This window comes from Bactrocera dorsalis, chromosome 6, assembly GCF_023373825.1.
Source record: "Bactrocera dorsalis isolate Fly_Bdor chromosome 6, ASM2337382v1, whole genome shotgun sequence".
Classification (NCBI taxonomy): Eukaryota; Metazoa; Arthropoda; class Insecta; order Diptera; family Tephritidae; genus Bactrocera; species Bactrocera dorsalis.
In genome coordinates this window covers 10670985-10691768 of record NC_064308.1, presented here as the reverse complement: position 1 = coordinate 10691768, position 20784 = coordinate 10670985, and the positions used below count along the sequence as shown (strand labels likewise).

At 35.8% G+C, this 20784-nt stretch overlaps 2 protein-coding genes and 1 long non-coding RNA gene across 17 annotated transcripts in view; 2 read left to right on the top strand and 1 right to left on the bottom strand.

Moving 5' to 3' along the window:
- LOC105222874 (tau-tubulin kinase homolog Asator) overlaps positions 1–20784 on the top strand; it is a 763131-nt gene that overhangs the window by 443129 nt on the left and 299218 nt on the right. The gene's annotated exons all lie outside the window — the stretch shown is intronic.
- The window catches only part of LOC125779131 (craniofacial development protein 2-like), a 409833-nt gene that overhangs the window by 181126 nt on the left and 207923 nt on the right, over positions 1–20784 (top strand). The window lies entirely within an intron of this gene.
- LOC125779229 (uncharacterized) lies at positions 870–1752 on the bottom strand. The gene is made up of 2 exons (XR_007423200.1): positions 1622–1752; positions 870–1490 (listed from the first exon to the last, which is right to left on the bottom strand). It is a non-coding gene; the product is annotated as an uncharacterized LOC125779229 (long non-coding RNA).

The following is a 20784-nucleotide window of genomic DNA, read 5'->3' as shown; positions in this document are numbered from 1 at the left end:
GAAGAACTGATAAAGAGCATGCATCAGCTTTTTGCAAAATATGGTCGGACGAAAGCATGCCCAACGATTGGAACTTAAGTGTGCTATGCCCAATCCATAAAAAAGGAAACCCCACAATCTGCGCAAACTACCGTGGGATAAGCCTCCTCAACATCGCGTACAAGGTTCTATCGAGCGTATTGTGTGAAAGATTAAAGCCCACCGTCAACAAACTTGGACCTTATCAGTGTGGCTTTAGACCTGGTAAATCAACCACCGACCAGATATTCACCATGCGCCAAATTTTGGAAAAGACCCGTGAAAGGAGAATCGACACGCACCACCTATTCGTCGATTTCAAAGCTGCTTTCGACAGCACGAAAAGGAGCTGCCTCTATGCCGAGATGTCTGAATTTGGTATCCCCGCAAAACTAATACGGCTGTGTAAACTGACGTTGAGCGGGACCAAAAGCTCCATCAGGATCGGGAAGGACCTCTCCGAGCCGTTCGATACCAAACGAGGTTTCAGACAAGGCGACTCCCTATCGTACGACTTTTTCAATCTGCTGTTGGAGAAAATTATTCGAGCTGCAGAACTTAATCGAGCAGGTACAATCTTTTATAAGAGATGCTGGCGTATGCCGATGATATTGATATCATCGGCCTCAACACCCGCGCCGTTAGTTCTGCTTTCTCCAGACTGAACAAGGAAGCAACTAGAGGTGGAGAAACATCGATGTTCACGGGCATCGATTTTTTCGATGTTTTTAGCGAAAACATCGATGAAACATCGACATTTTAAATAAAAAAAATTAGCAGTTATTTTAGTTTATTTAAACTTTATTTAAACTTTATTTTTATTTGTGATGTTTAAAAATTAAAAGTCAAATTTTCAACAAAAAGTATACATTTTATTAATCACTTATCAAATAAAAAAGAAAACGAAAAACAAATTAAAATAAAATTGTTTATGATATTCATGTCCCACTTCTTTGGTATATTGTACTATCCTTAGTTTGTAAATAAAAACTAAAAACAAAAACAAATTTAATATCAATGTTTCAATATATACATGGTCCAAAGAAAATATTAGTTCTTTAGGATATTGTGCTATCCCTACTATACCATTGCTTATTTTACTATCCTTACTTACTATCCCTACTTTACTATCCTTACTTACTATCCCGAACTCTACTATATACATATATTTACATATAATTTACATGTTTGTTTTTGTTTAAGAAGAGGAGCTTATCGACAACGGTCGATGATAGCCGCGTGCGACGCTCACTTATAAGTTGTCCAGCTTTACTGAAAACTCTTTCAGATTCGCACGACGATGCGGGAACGCAGAAGTATTTTTTAGCTAACGTTTTAAACGCGTCGCCATCTGTAGTAATCTAAAATATAATTAATACAATAAATTCTTTTAAAATGATCCCAAGCTATAGAAACATCACGCCTCCTCTTCTTTTGATCCTCATCAGGCTTTGGCTGTTCGCTTGCTGTTCCTCTAAGAATTAAACTGTATTAATGCCTATTCAATGCAAAAGCAAAAATGCATGTGAATGTGCATGTGCTTTTCTGCAGAAATTCATCTACAATGCTTTTCTGAAGATAAATTCGGATATTTAGTACTTACTTTTCATAAACCTGTCCATGTTTAAGTAGAACCACATTCACGCCAACACCACCAACAAGTATAACTAAAATAATAATATTCTGTTAATAATTTATAATGAAATTAAATGATATATGTACTTACAATTCGACTGTCTTCCTCCATGTGCCTTAGAGATGGAAAAACATCGATTTTGCCTAGCTAAGCATCGATGTTGCCGATGTTTCGAAAACATCGATGTCATCGATGTTCGCTTCGATGTTTCTCCACCTCTAGAAGCAACGCAAATGGGTCTAGCAGTGAACGAGAGCAAGACGAAATATCTCCAGTCATCAAACAAACAGTCGTCGCACTCGCGACTTGGCTCTCACGTCACTGTTGACAGTCATAACTTTGAAGTTGTAGATAATTTCGTCTATTTAGGAACCAGTATTAACACCACCAACAATGTCAGCCTAGAAATCCAACGCAGGATTACTCTTGCCAACAGGTGCTACTTCGGACTGAGTAGGCAATTGAAAAGTAAAGTCCTCTCTCGACGAACAAAAGCCAAATTCTATAAGTCGCTCATAATTCCCGTCCTGCTATATGGTGCAGAGGCTTGGACGATGACAACAACCGATGAGTCGACGTTGCGAGTTTTCGAGAGAAAGGTTCTGCGAAAAATTTATGGTCCTTTGCGCGTTGGCCACGGCGAATATCGCATTCGATGGAACGATGAGCTGTACGAGATATACGACGACATTGACATAGTTCAGCGAATTAAAAGACAGCGGCTACGCTGGCTAGGTCATGTTGTCCGGATGGATGAAAACACTCCAGCTCTGAAAGTATTCGACGCAGTACCCGTCACGGGAAGCAGAGGAAGAGGAAGACCTCGACTTCGTTGGAAGGACCAAGTGGAGAAGGACCTGGCTTCGCTTGGAATATCCAATTGGCGCCACGTAGCGAAGAGAAGAAACGACTGGCGCGCTGTTGTTGACTCGGCTATAATCGCGTAAGCGGTGTCCACGCCAGTAAAGAAGAAGAAGAAGTGTGGCGAATATTTGTATTAAACCGCGAAATTGTTTTTTTTTTTGTTTTTTTGGTTTCGCCTTAGCAGGGATTTACACGCTCCGTTAACCGTCGTCGAGACCAACGGGTCTGGCCAGGCATATTTTGTTTTTAAATGTTATTTAAATATATTTAGAGTGTAGCAAACGACTTGCACTTCCAGGTTGCTTCCTAGAATTTTATTGTCTATTGAATTCAGAAAAAAATTCAAGGATATCGTATCGAAAAGGACGAAAAAATGATATTATAATATTACACTTTAGTCGAGACCAATGGTGCTTGGCTAGGCCCCATATATTTTCTTTGAAAATATATGAACTTTGATATGTCTCTATCACTTCGCCCGGTTTATTTATCTGTTTTCATGTTCGTTACATGTCCAAATTGGTTTGTATGTTTATCTAGGTCAAATACTTTAGCCGCTAGAGTGTTTTAAAGGTTAAGAAAAATGTAATTTTTCTCAAAATGTTACATTTTTGTGAACGCTATTGCCACGCCCGTGGTAGAGATAGAGGGGAGGTTGAGGGCTTTCCCATACCTCCCCAACTGTAGTGAAATAAAGGGAGGACATGGTGAAAACCTATTTTCGCCTATTGCCTCGCCACCGGTGGGGCCTGGGACATTTCCTGAAAGCTCTTTAAATTACTAAACTGGTGCAATTTATTTGACCTACCTACGTCAAATACTTTAGCCGCTAGAGCGTTTTAAAAGGTTAAGAAAAAATGTAATTTTTCTCAGAATGTTACATTTTTTGTGAACGCTATTGCCACGCCAAGCGTGAACAAGGCAGTCAATTTGATTTCAATCGAATCGAGAGGTAAGAAATTTCAAAAATGTATCTATAGTGTACATTAGGGTGTCCGTTATTTACCAAATTGATTATTTTTGACGAGACGCCCCTTAAGCTTTTAGTTTTCCATCTAAAAAAAATATCAGACCATAAAAAGCCCTTAATTTTCATAATAAACCTTGCCCCAAACACGATACACTTCCCATGGAAATTACATGGGATTTTGCCACTTTTTACAAATATTTTTTTTCTCTGGAACTTTCTCGTTTGTAGGAATAAAAAAATCATATTCTTATACAGAATTGAATGCTCTACAAAAAACGTCGAACAAAACAATTGAATTTTACAAAAAAAAATTTCAATTTTCCGTAAAAGCTCGAAAATTCCAGAAATTACCCAGAAGTTTAACCTTGAATAACTTTTAAAGGGGTGAGTAAGGTTCCCATGTAATTTCCATGGGAAATGTATCGTGTTTGGGGCAAGGTTTATTATGAAAATTAAGGGCTTTTTATAGTCTGATATTTTTTTTTAGATGGAAAACTAAAAGTTTAGGGGGCGTCTCGTCAAAAATAATCAATTTGGTAAATAACGGACACCCTAGTGTACATATATGATCGTAAATACAACACGTATTTCCATACAAATGTATGTAAACACGTAGGGGCCTAGCCAAGCACCATTGGTCTCGACTAAGTGTATCAGACCGTTGGTTTCGACCAGGGTTAATACGTACTCGTGAGCTCAAAAGAGAGCGCAGATATTTTTACCGTCTACACTTATGTTCACGGCTTTTATATATGTATGTAAAATATATACATATATAATATATATTACATAATAATAAACACAAGTGGAAACAGTATATATATGTATGTTTGTATTTTGTTATTTTCTCTTTTATTTTTATTTTTCGATTTAGAGTGTAGCTTTGTGATAAATATGCCTTAGCAGTTTAAGCAATCCTGCTTACTGCTTTAAGAAGCAGAAGGGGTATTGCGGGAAAGTACTGCAAGTGGTTACTTGAATTTGTATTGATATGTTTATTATGTGTGTATATATACACAAATGAAACATCGCAAGAAAAGGCAGCAATAATATTTTCAAAATGTGATTTGTGCGTTTTTGATCTTTCTTTTTGTTTTTTTTTTTTGTTTTTCAATATGGGTTATTTCCCGCTTTTTTCGTTAAGGTGCTGGAGAAATAAGAATACCGATATTATTTACTTTTGCGTTTGGTTGACGTGTTGGGACCCGTTTTCTAAAAAATACGGGTTTTTCTGATTTATACCAGTACAAACATACATATATTTTAATACAAAATGACAACGATGCACTTACTTTGACTCGCTTCAAGGGGTCTTATTTCGTGCTTATATTTGTGTGAGGACAAGTAGAGGTGTACCTACTTTTTTTCCGTTTTTGGGGTCAGTGGCCTCCTTTACTCGTGACGCTGAGCTCCTCCTTGATTTTTTTTCCTGTGCAATTGTCCCCCTTTGGTGTACGAGGTGTTCAAAAAGTATCGCGAAAGTTTTGCTGACAGTTTTCTTCGATTGCAGGGGTGTAGTTCATCGTGAGTTCTTGCCACAGGGAAGAACAGTCAAAAAGAATTATTACCTGCAAGTTATGCGCAATTTGCGCGAAGAAATCCGCCAGAAACGCCCGGATTTGTGGAAGAACAAAAATTGGCTTTTGCACCACGATAACGTCCCCGCTCACACATCGTTGCTTGTGCGAGACTTTTTGGCCAAAAACAACACACTAATGATACCGCAGCCACCGTATTTCCCAGATCTGGCTAGTGATAGGCAGATCTGGCTAGTTGTAACAGACATAGGCCAATAAAGTAGAATAAAATTGTTTCCTTTTTTCATTTAGGTACAATGTACATATTTATTAGAATAAACAGAAATTAACATAGTAAATTCATTTTTAGAAAATCACCAAATACAAAGTATATACATAAAAGATAAAATTAAATAGTGTTAAAAATATTTACATTAAATGGAAAAGAAGGACAAAATATCACATTTTGCGAAAACAGCATCCACTTCTTTAAAAAATTGCCACACATAACTCATTTTGGTTCTTTTTGACACAGACATCTTTAATTTTTATTAAGTATAAGTAAACTGATTTGTAACAGTTTCGTACAAAAATTAATGTAAATGATTCGTTATTTTTTAATACGCACATTTTTAAAGTCGCACTAAATATATTCTCTGAAGGTTTTTTTCAATATAAGGATACTCAATAGAAGCTATTTAAAGTAAACGAAAACATACTTTTAAAAATATTTCGTTACTTATAAAATACTTTTTATAAGTTTTTTTAAATTACTATATAAATTGATGCAATTTTAAGATTAAAAGTTTTATAATTGGCTTTACTACAGCATTGAGGTTTCTGTAATCAATTTAATTTGTACATGTATTACCCGTTTAAAGATAAAGTAACTTTTTATATGTTAACCAATTTATACTTATCTAAAATTGAAGAAAATTCATAGCTTTAATGAATATGAATTCATCACAGTCGCAATTTTTTATATTCCGCGGTGAATGCTATTTTGTCACAGTCGCAATTTTTCATATGATACTGTCACTGCTACTTTGTCACAGTCGCAATTTTTCATATGATACTGTGAATGCTATTTTGTCACAGTCGCAATTTTTCATGTGATACTGTGACTGCTACTTTGTGCGTTAATTCCTGTCACTGCTACTTTAGGAAACTTGTCACAGCTGTGACCAGTGATTTTTAAGTAGCAGTGACAAAGTCACAGGTACTCAAATATTTACCATCTCTAGATCTGGCCCCCTGTGACTTTTTCTTGTTCGCTAAACTGAAGAGGCCCATGGAAGGACGACGTTACGCTTCTCTTGACGAGATAAAGACGGCATCGAAGGAGGAGCTGAAGAAGATAAAAAAAAAAAATGATTTTTTGAAGTGCTTCGAAGATTGGAAAAACCGTTGGCACAAGTGTATAATATCTCATGGGGATTACTTTGAAGGGGACAAAATAGATATTCATGAATAAATAAATAATTTTTGAAAAAACACAAAATTCGCTATACTTTTTGAGCAAACCTCCTATGCAGGTCTCTGTGATGTCCAGTTGTGTTGTTGTTTGTTGCTCCCGTTTGAAATTGTTGTTTTTATTTTATATAATTTTATTTTCGCGCCCGTTTTCTTTATTCGTTTTAAACTGTAACGCGCCCATTTGCTTTTAGTTTTGTTTTTTTTTCGAGCCACTGCACGATACTTGTATGTATGTATTATATGTATTAATATTAATTTTCCAATGTCACACTCCACCCTGATCACTCTTCAATCTTAGTAGATTTTAATTTCTTTGTGTTTTTTTTTTGATTTTGGGCACTGCACTTATATCTCTATGTTTATTTTATACGCTTTCAGACACTTCACTTTCTACTTTTTTGTGTTGTTGGTTAGGTCACTCCACTGTATGTATGCTTTCTTTCTCACAGTTGACAACACACTTTTTTCACTTTATGTACATATGTATCTTCTGTGTTATTGATTCTACTTCCACAGTCGACACTTCACTCTTTTTTTTGTATATTTCTTTAGTATATGTATGTAGGATTTTATTTAATTAATTCTTATTATTATTTCTTCTTTATTTTTATTTGATTCCACTGTTGGCGTCCGGTACGACTTCGAAGGACCATGTATATTTTACAATTTTTCCCGGCACTCACCTTGTAATAATAAAATGCGGTACGAAAATTAAAAATGGAGCACGGAGCACGGAGCACGTCTGCTGTTTATCGTATCGTAAACCAAAAAGAGGCTAGTGCCTTGTCCGTCGGTCCCTTTTGTTCTTTTTTGTGTGGTGTCCTCATGTGTGTTAAATTCGTGATGTTGGTATTTTGTACGTGTGATGTGGTGTGAAATGAAGATGTGGTGTGGAATTATGATGTGGTGAATGTAATGTGTGTGGTGTGGAAGTGTAATACTGTGAGGGGGTCTGAGACTCATTTAGCCACTTTGGCAAACAAAAACAAGCAGGACTGCACACAAAAAGCGAATTGACCTCTCTAACGAGCTCTCAATTGCATAAGAATAATCATAAACACACAAACAATTCTTGCATACTTATGTAAATTGCGCATTGATCTCTTCAACGAGCTCTCAGTTGCACAAAACACAGATACGCTTGTATATGGGCCATTCCATCAATTGGCGACATGGTTTTATACCCGTAGTTCTCCGATTTTGAAAACTATAGAATATCATAATATAGACCAGAAGAAGAATATCCGTCAACTTTTTAGTGGTCAAAATTGCTCCACTGAGTTTTGGCAATTTAAACTCCGATAAACAAAGAAATTACTATTTCTTTTATTTTTTAACGATCTGAAAATTAAGTGCAATCAATTTTGAAGTTATAAAGTTTTATATAAAAAAAATCTCAGCTTTCTGATAAAAATATTACAAACTCCAAAAAAATTTTCAAAACCCAAAAAAAAAAAACATTTTTTTTCCAAAAAAAAAACAAAACATTTTTTTCCAAAAAAAAAAAACAGTTTTTTGTGCTTTTACACTAACTTTTTTCCATTCGATTCCTCGTTCAATTTTACATAAGAATCAATGCTCAAAATGGGACTCTGATCCCATGAACAGCAGAAAATGCAAAGTTTTCGCTATACGGCGCAGTACGCTATACACTATATGCAGTGGCACGCACACTGTATGTGCGTGCACTATCCATGAAATGTGATGTTCATGTTGGAAGGTGAGCTAAAGAACTTTTTTGAAACAAATTCTTGAACATTTATCAGTGTAGTTCGAACGTATTATTTATTAAGAAAGTTTTCAGAATGATAATTAAATGAATAAATACCTACATAAACAATTATAAATCAGTGAATGAATATAAGTGAATAGATTAATGAATACATAAATAATCATAAAAAATTAATGAATGATTGGTGAAAAAATTACTAATAAATAGATACATAAATGAGTTAATAATGAATAAACAATGAACAAAGAAATAACATCACACGAACATGTGCCTTTGGAACGAATTTCATGGTTTTAATTTTTTTGAATATTTTTTTTACTCTGATGACATCTAATGATAATTAATAAATAATATATCTCATTGGCTTTAGCTCTGATTAGATCGGATTAATTATGAAGAAACTGGAATGTTATAGGATTCAAAATTAGCAAGCGTTTTAAGAACAGCTCATGGGTCATCAAAGAAAAACCTTCATTTAAAGACCTACAGGAAAAATTTGTGTGCTCAAATCCAGATGAATCGTGCAATAATCGAACCTGCACTTCATGTCTACAAATCAATGACGTTCGTGAACAACTTTACTTCTACTTCGAAGAAAATGACATTGATGAAATTCGATTTAAAAAATGGACAACAAGGGATTGCTGTGACAACTGAAACTGACGAATTTCTTGACACCGTCATGTAAGATCTGAGAAAACTTTTACTTCATGACTTCGTGGCCTCAGAACAAACTAAATATTTCACTAAATTGTAAGCAAATTTGGGTCCAGGTAAAATACTTCTAGTACAAGACGCTGCTCAAGCCTTTAAAAAACCTTTATTATCAAAAGCATGGAGATTTGAAACATTTCTGTCCGGTTGAGATTTCAGACATTAATTACATAATTACATAACATTCGGACATAAGGAATATACAGTAATTAACAGTATGGTTCTTAATAATTAAATTAAGGAATTAAAAATTACAATGGAGATAAGTAATAAAAACATAAGGAAAAAAACACAATTATATCGCAAGTAACTAAAAAACTTTATTAATAAAACTAACAAGATAATACAAAATAACAAGCTTTGATTTACCTAAAAGAGTATTCAATTTTGTATACTTTATTGATTCATATAGATACTATAAATCAGTTTACACTGAGAAAAATTAAATTTCGTTTGACAAATATTTTAATATATAATATAACAAAAATGGCTAATAACGACTCAAATCAAAAGACACATACATAGGCTGCTATATATATTTCTGGACTAGGCAACACTAAGTGTTGCCAGGTGCAATCTGACATTTCCATTGGAAAGTTTGACATTTTTTTAGCATAACATCACTCAGAACGATCAGAGGGTATTAAAAAATTCATCTCGGCCAAAAAATGAAATTAACTCGTGAACATTTTCGTGCGATCATTTTTCACAACTTTCGACGTGGATTATCACGACAAGAGTGCATCGATGAACTAAAATCTTTGTATGGCTATGAAGCACCATCCTATAGCACTGTGAAAAATTGGTACAACAAATTCAATCGTGGCAGACGCTCGCTCAAAGACGAATTTCGTGAAGGTCGTCCAAAAACAGCCGTTGTGCCAGAAAACATCGATGCCGTACGTGAACTGATAATGCAAGACCGTCATGTAACATACCTTCAGATAGAGGCATACCTATGCATTTCTCCCACCAGCATACATTCGATATTGCAAGAAAACCTGGCCGTAAAAAAGAAAAAAGGTTTGTTCTCGTTGGATCCCGCACAATTTGACAATCGCTCAAAAAAAGGCTCAATTAAATCTAATAAATCCAATTGCATCTACTTCACTTCCGAGAATAGAGCAGCTACAAATGCAACAATATCTAGAGGCAATTTCAGGCATCCTCCTCGAGGTGCCCGCATGTAACACAGAAACATTTTATGAAGGGTAGAAGAATGACCGTCCTTCCGGGACATGTTTACAGCCGTTTACTATCTGCAACTGCAACTATCAAAAGCACAAAAATTATATAACCTCCGGTACAAAACTAAAGGTCAAGCAGGTACGATAGTAAATGAGTTTGCTCTTAATGATGAAAATTTCAATTTTGCTTGGGAAGCTCTAAAAGCACGTTACGAAAACGAATAAATAATGGACAATAAACTAGTAACGACTCTAATGAACTTGCCAAAAACTAAGAAAGAAATAAGTGTAGAATTCATCAAACTAGAATCCACTTTTTCAAATTGTTTGCCGATTCTATCGACACAAAATCTTCCCACAGACAGCTGAGACCCAATGCTGATAAAAATTTGCACCGTCGCATTACCAGAAAAATCGTTGCCTCTATGGGAGCTGAAAGATTCTCTTACAACCCAATATGAAATTGCGGAAAGAGTAGAGGAAAACATAGTCAAAACTAAAAACTTTAAGCACGACCAAATTCGAAGCTTGAATATATCCCAAGCTAGAAGCAAAAACAAATCAAACAAAAGCTTTCTCAAAACACAGTCGTCCATATCCGAACATAAAAAGTAAACATCATGCGAACTATGTAAAAGAGGGCATAAACTTATATCTTGCAATAGGTTTAAAAACTGAAAAGTTAAGGAACGAAATAATTTTGTCAGGTCAAAAAGACTTTCCACAAATTGCCTGAAACATGCGCATACATATGGGCCATTCCATCAATTGGCGACACGATTTTGTACCCGTGGTTCTCCGATTTTGACGAAACTTTAGAATATCATAATACAGACTAAAATAAGAATATCTGTAAACTTTTTAGTGGCCAAAGTTGCTCCATTGTTTTTTGGCGCGCACTTCAAATTGAGATCAAACAAAAAAAATGACTTTTTCTTTTATTTTTTAACGACCTCAAAATTGAGTGAAAAAAATTTTGAAGGTATCCATTTTTATGTAAAAAAATCTCAGCTTTCTGATAAAAATATTTTCAAAATCCAAAAAAATTTTCAAAATTGACATTTTTATTCGATTCCTCGTTAAATTTTTGATAAAAAAGTACTCGGTTACTATATATTACAACCCGAATAGATCGTACTACCAAATAATACAACTCTGTACAATTGTCATCCTTCCATTTTGAATTCTATTTAAGCATAAGTCACTCGTGAAATAAAAGCCAAACTGTAAAGACGTATCTAACTAATCATTTTCTTCATTGTGCTATTTTTGGTGATCCTCAATTACAAAAAACCTCTAACATAGGTTATGGGCCCAGAGTATTGTTTTGCCCAGAGTGTTGTTTTTGCCCAGAGTACGAGTACAGTTTTCCCAGAGTGCAGTTTTCCCAGAGTGAAGTTTTCACAGAGTATAGTTTTTCCAATCGTTTTCGTTGTGCAAGTGCGTGTGTCGCATTCAAAGGAGCTTTTACGTTAAAAATACGAAAGCGTGTGTGTCGCGTTTAAACGAGTTTTTTTCTATTAAAGTGCTAAAGCGTGTGTGTCGCGTTATAAGACTTTAAAATGAATTCATTGTATCAAATCGAAAAATTGGATGAAACAAATTTTGATTCGTGGAAAGTCCAAATGAAAAGTGTCGTAATACACGGTGGACTGTGGCATATAGTGAGTGAACGTTTGATAAAAAATGAAGAAAATGCGGGTGAGTGGGAAGCACTCGATGAAAAAGCATTGGCTACAATAACCCTAAGCGTGAAAGCGTCGCAGCTTAGCCATATCAAGCAATGCAAGTCGTCGACAGAAGCGTGGAAAGTGCTAGAAAAATTGCATCAGCCAAGTGGGCCTGTGCATAAAGTGTCGTTGTACAAGAAACTGTTGAATATGAAATTAAGTGACAATGAAGGTATGACGAAATATTTAAATGATTTTACATCGGTTGTTGAAAAATTATTAGAAGTCGGTATTGAAATTAAAGATGAGTTAGTGACAATTATTCTTCTTTCAAGTCTGCCGAAGCAGTACGAGCATTTTGTTGTTGCTATAGAAACAAGAGACGCGTTACCACCGTTAGCCATTTTGAAAGTAAAGCTTCTAGAAGAATCAGAAAGAAAAAAGCAGTGCAAAATCGGTACAGTTGAATCCCAATTAGAATCGCAAGCGTTTGCAGTGTGGTCGAAGAACGCTGAAAAAGGGGAAAAATCTTCTAATAACCGTAACAAAAAGATGCAAAGCATCAAGTGTTTTAAGTGCGGGCAGCGCGGTCATATCGCCACGAACTGTAACGTAAAGAGAGACAATTTCGATCATAGAAAGAGAAACGAACATTCGTTTACGTTGTTAGCAGCAGCGGACGCAGAGGCGTTCGACAACACAACCTGGCTTATTGACAGCGGTGCAACATCGCATGTGTGTAGCAATAGAAATTTGTTTATTTCATTAGAACAGCATAAAGAGAAAATCTCTTTGGCTGGTAATAAATACATTACAGCTGAAGGTGTAGGAAATGTGCGAATAAGTTCACATAAGAGTGACATTATTCTTCGGAATGTTTTATTTGTGCCAGTAATTTCATGTCGGTCGCGAGAGCCGTAGAAAATGGACTAAAAGTAGTTTTTGATAAAAACTGTGCAAAGGTTATGAAGGACAGTGAAATAATATTAGAAGCAAAGAAAATAAACAAACTTTTCGTGTTTCAATGCGAAAATAATTTTTCGAATGATAAAGCGGTATCATGGCATGAACGATACGGACATTTAAATTATGGTAGTCTGCAGGAATTAGTGAATAAAGACATGGTTCGAGGTATGGAAAAAGTGACTTTTAGTAAAGACATTGTATGTGAAGTGTGCGCGAGATGCAAAATAAAAGTAAAGTCATTTCCAAAAAATACAGAGAATCGTGCTAAAGACATTTTAGGGCTAGTGCATACAGATGTGTGTGGTCCTTTTCGAACAAAGTCTCTCGGAGGCGCTCGTTATTTCTTAAATTTTATAGACGATAAAACAAGGAGAATGTTTGTGTATTTTTTAAAATCTAAAGAAGAAGTTTTGGATAAATTTAAAATGTTTAAAAACTTAGTAGAAAGGCAAACGGAGAAACGGATTAAAATGATTCGTAGTGACAATGGACGTGAATTTGTAAACAAAGATTTTGATAGTTTTTTGAGTGAGTGGGGTATAAAAAGACAATTGACAGTGCCATACACTCCACAGCAAAATGGAGTTGCTGAAAGAGCAAATCGAACAATAGTGGAAATGGCACGAAGCATGTTATTGCAAAGTGAAGTTAATGAATTTTTATGGGCTGAGGCAGTTGCTACAGCAGTGTTCTTACGCAATAGGTCACCCACAAAAGCATTAAATAATGTGACGCCTTACGAGGCATGGTCAGGACGTAAACCAATTGTGAGTTTTTTTAAAAACATTTGGCTCAGAAGCCATCGCATTAAACAAAATGAATAATACAAAGTTTAAACCAAAGAGTAAAAAATATATCATGGTAGGGTATTCGCTTACATCGAAAGCGTACCGCTTATACGACCCTGATCAGCGTATGGTCGTAGAGAAACGAGACGTAACGTTTTTACCAATGAAAAGAAACGAAGCAGTAGATTTTTCGGACACGTTTGGGGACGTGAAAGCTATCATCGAAAAAGGAACATCTGGTGGTTTGAGAGCAGATGAAGCAGACGACAGTGATGACAAGTTTGAAGAAGCGAAAGCATCTAGTGAATCCGGTAGCGATTATCAAGAAAGTTTATGCGAATCTCCGATCCAGGAAGAGTGTCCTGCGCAAATAGGGCGAGGCAGGCCTAAGCTAGTACGTAGTGGAAAACCAGGACGTCCACGAAAAATGTATAATACAGTAAACATGATGCAAAATGTATGTGAAATCGAAATTCCTCAAAGTGTTGCCGAAGCTAAAGACAGTAAATATTCGAGCGAGTGGTCAACAGCGATGAAACTTGAATATGATGCTTTAGTGCGAAATAAAACATGGAAGTTGGTTGACTTACCAAGCAACGAGAAAGCAATCGGCTCCAAATGGGTGTTCACCATAAAACATGACAAGAATGGTGAAATAAATCGTTTTAAGGTGCGTTTAGTTGCAAAAGGATGTAGTCAAAAATTTGGGGTGAATTATACTGACACATTTTCCCCAGTGGTGCGTTACGCTACAATTCGTATGGTATTGGCCTTAGCAGCAGAACTAAAAATGTATACACATCAGATGGATGTATGCAGCGCGTACCTTAACAGTGAGCTAAGCGATGTAGTGTATATGCAGCAACCTGAAAATTTCATCGACAAAAGGTTTCCAGAACGTGTTCTGAAGCTCAATAAAGCTATATATGGGTTGAAACAATCTGGAATGCGTGGAACCAAAAGTTAGACGAAGTTTTGAAGCGAATCGGTTTTGTGGCGTGCAGTAATGAACGATGTTTGTACAGAATGGGTAGTCAAGGTAATTTATGTCTCATTGCTGTATATGTTGATGATTTGATCGTAAGTTGCCAAGCAAAGAAAGATCTTCTTACAATCAAAGCAGAGATCGCAAATAGCTTCGAGTGTGTCGACAAAGGTCCAATCTCATATTTTTTGGGGATGGAAATCAGTAGAGACGGCGAAACAGGCAGCATAGAAGTTGGTCAATCGTTGTATGTTAAAGAGATCTTAGAAAAATATAATATGACCAGCTGTCGACCAGCGAAAACGCCATTAGACATAGGTTTTCAAATTGGGTGCACCAGCGAATCGTGTGGTAAAGCTGACGTCAAACATTACCAGTCAGCAATCGGTGCATTAATGTATTTAGCCATTTGTACGAGACCGGATATTTTACATTCAGTCGCTAAATTGGCTCAAAGAAATCATAATCCTCACAAAGAGCATGAATCAGGTATTAAGCATATTTTACGATACCTATCAATGAATGAAGATTATAAATTGGTATATCGTCGTACGGGCAAACAAATAGAAGGGTTTGCAGATGCCGATTGGGGCAGCAACAGTCTCGACCGTAAATCATACACTGGGTATGTATTTTTCTTGGGCGGTAGTGCAATTTCGTGGGAACGTAAGCGACAAAGCAGCGTAGCCCTCAGTAGCACAGAGGCTGAATATATAGCAATATCATCAGCTGCGAAAGAAGCGGTATATCTACGACGCCTAATAGCAGAGATTGGTGTAAGTAACTCAGATGACCCGATCAGAGTTTACGGTGACAACTTAAGCGCACAGCAGTTAGCAAAGAATCCAGTTTATCATTCAAGAAGCAAGCACATAGACATTAAGTATCATTTCGTAAGAGAAGCTATAAATAAGAAACAAATTGAAGTTAAATATATATGTACCAATGATATGATAGCTGATGTACTTACTAAGAATCTATGTAAAATTAAACATGAAAAATTTGTAAAACTTTTAGGTTTTGAACAACAATAATGTAAGCGATCTACTCGTGTTGAGGAAGAGTGATGAAAAAGTACTCGGTTACTATATATTACAACCCGAATAGATCGTACTACCAAATAATACAACTCTGTATAATTGTCATCCTTCCATTTTGAATTCTATGTAAGCATAAGTCACTCGTGAAATAAAAGCCAAACTGTAAAGACGTATCTAACTAATCATTTTCTTCATTGTGCTATTTTTGGTGATCCTCAATTACAAAAAACCTCTAACAATTTTACATAAGAATCAGTGTTCAAAAATATGGGACTCTGATCCCATGAACAGCAAAAAATATTCGAAGTTGACGCTCAAAATCCAAAAAAAACATCATTTTCCAAAAAATCCGGTTTTTTGTGCTTTTCCACCAACTTTTTTTCAAAATTGACTTTTCCATTCGATTCCTCTTTAAATTTTACATAAGAATCAGTGTTCAAAAATATGGGACTCTGATCCCATCAACAGCAAAAAAAAATGCAAAGTTGTCGCTATACGGCGCATATTTTTATGAATGAAGACAGTGATTTCCTCTTAATTCAAGTCTAAGAATACATACAATTTACATTTTTACCTCCTTCACACAACCTTTAATCGAACAGACTACGCCGTATAGCGACAACTTTGCATTTTTTTTGCTGTTCATGGGATCAGAGTCCCATATTTTTGAACACTGATTCTTATGTAAAATTTAACGAAGAATCGAATAAAAATGTCAATTTTGAAAAAAAAGTGGGGGAAGAGCACAAAAAGTGGGATTTTTGGAAAAAACGTGTTTTTTTTGGATTTTGAAATTTTTTTTGGATTTTGAAAATATTTTTATCAGAAAGCTGAGATTTTTTTACATAAAAATGGATAACTTCAAAATTTGTTTCACTCAATTTTGAGGTCGTTAAAAAATAAAAGAAAAAGTCATTTTTTTCTTTGATCTCAATTTGAAGTGCGCGCCAAAAAACAATGGAGCAACTTTGGCCACTAAAAAGTTTACAGATATTCTTATTTTAGTCTATATTATGATATTCTAAAGTTTCGTCAAAATCGGAGAACCACGGGTACAAAACCATGTCGCCAATTGATGGAATGGCCCATATACAAATTGCAAAAGCAAATATAATTAATATAAACACAAACGACTCCATATAATGCTTGATTATAGCACATATCCCCTCCCACTCTATAAAAGCGCTCATACAAAAAAAAAAACACGGGTTTAATTGCAAATCCCGAAACATTAAATTGTAAAAATTGCCAGGAGACACCATGTTGCTCAAAGGCACTAAAAGCTCAAACGCTGCACAGCGAAACACAAAGTGGTCTAGTTACAGAACTAGTTACCACCATACCAACTCAAGTTGAGTATAATACAAACAAATACCTTTATTCACAATTAAGGAAACTTAAAGAGGTATGGAAATATTAAATAAATACTTTATTAAATAAAACTCTAGAAGATCAGTATTGTGAAGACTTCTCTAAAGGTACAACTACTCGATCAAATAATGGCCGGTACGATTACCACTAGAGCCACATTTTTTCCAATACTCCACAAATTGGTATAAAAAAAGTCAGAGTTGCCTCTGACAGTCCCTATGGTTAAAGCTCATACAACTTTATGGCCCCGCATGATGCCTTTCGCCAATAATGAAAAAAAAGCAACATTTCTGAGCAAATCCTAGTGCGGTGGCGAGCTACTACTTGCAAAATTAGTACACACGCACTTAAATATTACCTACATATAAAAATAATTTCCAAAAAGTTTAATAATATTCGCATCTACGTAAGCGTTCCTCACATTGGTGATTAATGTGAATCAGTTATACAAAGCATTATTTAATTATGAAGAATTCTCTACTCTACGAATCGAAGCCGTTCTCCATTCACGGCCACTCTCTCGCAAGATCCCTCTTTTGTCACAGTCCTAACTCCAGAGCTAAGGAGTATCCATTCTGGCCTTATCCTTCATGAGACGTGAATAAATAATATAAAAACCATTGCCAATAATACAGAAAAGACAGATAATAAACAAACGGTATACCAAACCGATAAAATAAGAAATTGCATTAGTTAATTATGACAAATTCTCTGCTCTACGAATCGACGCCGTTCTCCATTCACGGCCACTTTCTCGCAAGATCCCTCTAATTTCATAGCTTTATAAGAAGATAACACAGAAAAGCCAAATAATAATTCTAGCACGGAAACAAAAGCAGATGCATACCAAATATGTTTAAAACCAAGGCCGTTTTTAGCATTTACGGGTATTCTGCGCCCTTGGATACTCTACCAGAAGTACTTCGAAATACATGCAATCGTATATATGGTACATACGTGTAATTCTAGGAAAAATACTCGCCTAGGGGGCCCAGGATGTTTAAATGAGTTAAGCCTCCATCCACTCTACCCGGAAAAAAATGGCACACCCAAAGAAAACACTGCACAATACACCACATCTGATGACACCACACTCATACTTCACCACAAAGGACAACATACCACACCGTCGCATCGAGTCTGTACACCAACCCACTAAAAAAAGAATGGAAAAAGGGATAGCAGAAAGAAATCGTCACACACCATCCGCATATCAATATTCGTCTACAAGACATTCGATCCTACGAGGCGCCTCGTCAGTTCCTCCTCCGATTACTCAGCGGTCCGGTTTACATCCTCTCAGCTCCGTATACGTGTACTCGGATTTCAAATAGAACATTGTATTTCTAAATAAAAGTTATAATTATGGTACACTTTATATACGTATGCATTTTCATTTAAACACCGCGAAAGTGATTAGTACTTTGTTCGCAAATTTTGGTAGCAAATTGTTCATATACATAGATATGAGGTTTTTTCATTGTTTTTATTATTGTTATTGAAGAATATGAAATATTCAAACGATTTCTACAAACATGAAATTTTAACGAATGCTTATGACCTGAAATATAATTTTTAGTTTTATGAATTGTATTGAATTTTAACATAAAGAGGTTAAAAGTATCTTTTGCCTTGGTTCCAAGCTACCTCCCCCCAATTTTCAACCAAATTGTTCAGCCGTTCTTGATTTATAAATGGTGTAATTAACACGACCTTATTTACATACATATATAGATTGTTAATTATTATTAAAAAAAAACCACGCGTTTTATTTATTAATATATTTGATGCCAGAATGTTTTGTATTTAAGTACACCCTAATACGTAGACTTATACAGGGTAGGCCATTTAAAGTTGACCCATCTGGCAACGCTGTAACTTTTAACAGCGCTGACAAATCGGCTAATGTCATACCGCGTTAGAAGCGTCATTCGAAGACAATTTATACCATGGAACAGTACACTCCAAAAGAACGCGCTGAAATTGTTCAGCTTTATATTCAAAATAACTTTTCAATTGTGTTAACTCAACGTGCGTTTCGCAAAAAAAATAAAGTGAAAAGTGCTCCAGTTAAGAACACAATTAAGTCTTTATACGCAAAATTTGTGAACACCGGTAATCTCAGTAATGCCAGTCATGCATCCAGACAACGCACAAGACGTTCTGATGAAAACATCGAAGCTGTACGAGCCAGTATTGAGGAGACTCCATCGACATCGAGTTATCGCCGCTCTCAGGAATTAGACATCTCTCGCACCACTCTCCGACGCATAATTCATAAAGATTTGAAGATGTTTCCATATAAAATTCAAATGGCACAAAAACTAAACCCAGCTGATTATCCGCGACGCCTTAATTTTGGCAAATGGGCCATCGAAATGGCTGAAAACGAACTTGACTTTTGGCGAAAACTCATCATGTCAGACGAGGCACATTTCTCGTTGAATGGAGGCGTAAACAAGCAAAATTGCCGATTTTATGCCACCGAAAATCCTCAATTAATTGAAGAACAGCCTCTTTACGACCAAAAAGTAACAGTTTGGTGCGGTGTTTGCGCGAATATGATCATCGGACCGTATTTTTTCGAAGACGATGATGGAGCCACGACAACAGTCAATGGTGAGCGTTATCGAGCCATGATAACGGATTTTGTGATACCCATTATTCGCGAAAATGACATGGATAACTTCTGGTTTCAACAGGACGGGGCTACATACAGCTCGACCAACAATCAATTTATTGCGACCATTTTTCCCCGGGCGATTGATATCGAAAAATGGTGATGTTGACTGGCCACCGAGATCACCAGATTTGACGCCACCAGACTTTTATTTGTGGGGTTATTTGAAATCCAAGGTATACGCTAATAAGCCAAAGACCTTAGCTCAACTGAAAGCCAACATTCGACGTGAAACAGCCGCCATATCATCCGAAACATTGGCCAAAGTCATGGAAAATGTCGAAAAAAGAGTGCATTTAGCTGTCAAAGCTAAAGGTGCCCATTTACGCGATCTAATTTCTAAATATTAGCTGAAACAAATCCCCTTGGACCAAAATAAATTATTTTTGAAATGAACAAAAGACATTGTTTTCTTTTGTTCTTTTTTTTTAGAAACAAATGGGTCAACTTTAAATGGCCTACCCTGTATGTACACACGTTTGTAAGTAGGTACTTATGTTTTGTGCATTTGAAAGTTCATTAACCCTGCCTTCATAAAGTACGTCTGAGAGGCGTACGACCCTTTTACATTTTGCTCTCCCTCCTACAATTGTTTTCTTAACGCATGCGTATATGCATATTAGATATTTGCATTTATATCAGTTTTTACATGCAGCATTCCAACGGTAGTTGACGTTTGGTGGTAAGTTTTGTATATTCTGAGAAATTGCCAAGCCATACGTCTCCGAGATGTATGTTTATGCTTTGTGCTATTTTTACAAACTAACACAGTAACTTATTAAAATTTAGTGCATATAAGTATAAATAAAAGCAAAATGGAAAAAGATGGAATATTAGACCACCCGCTAATGGCTGCTTATCTAACAAATCAAGATTAATGTAGTTCAACAGAAAATGAAAGTGAAATAAGAGCTGCTGTATTGGCAGATGATATTCAAAGTGACGCGGAAGATGAAGATCTTAATGTGCAGGAGAATCGCGAAAATATATTGCCAGACCCAGAACACGAAGAATTCAACAATAATAGTTCGTCTTTAGACAGCAGGATAATAAAAGTACTTCAGCCAACATTAAAAAGCAAAAGTCAATTTGGTGGACTATCTCGAAGGGAATAAATGCCGGTAGAGTTCTATCGATGAATGTTGTCCGAACAATAAGATGTTCCACAAA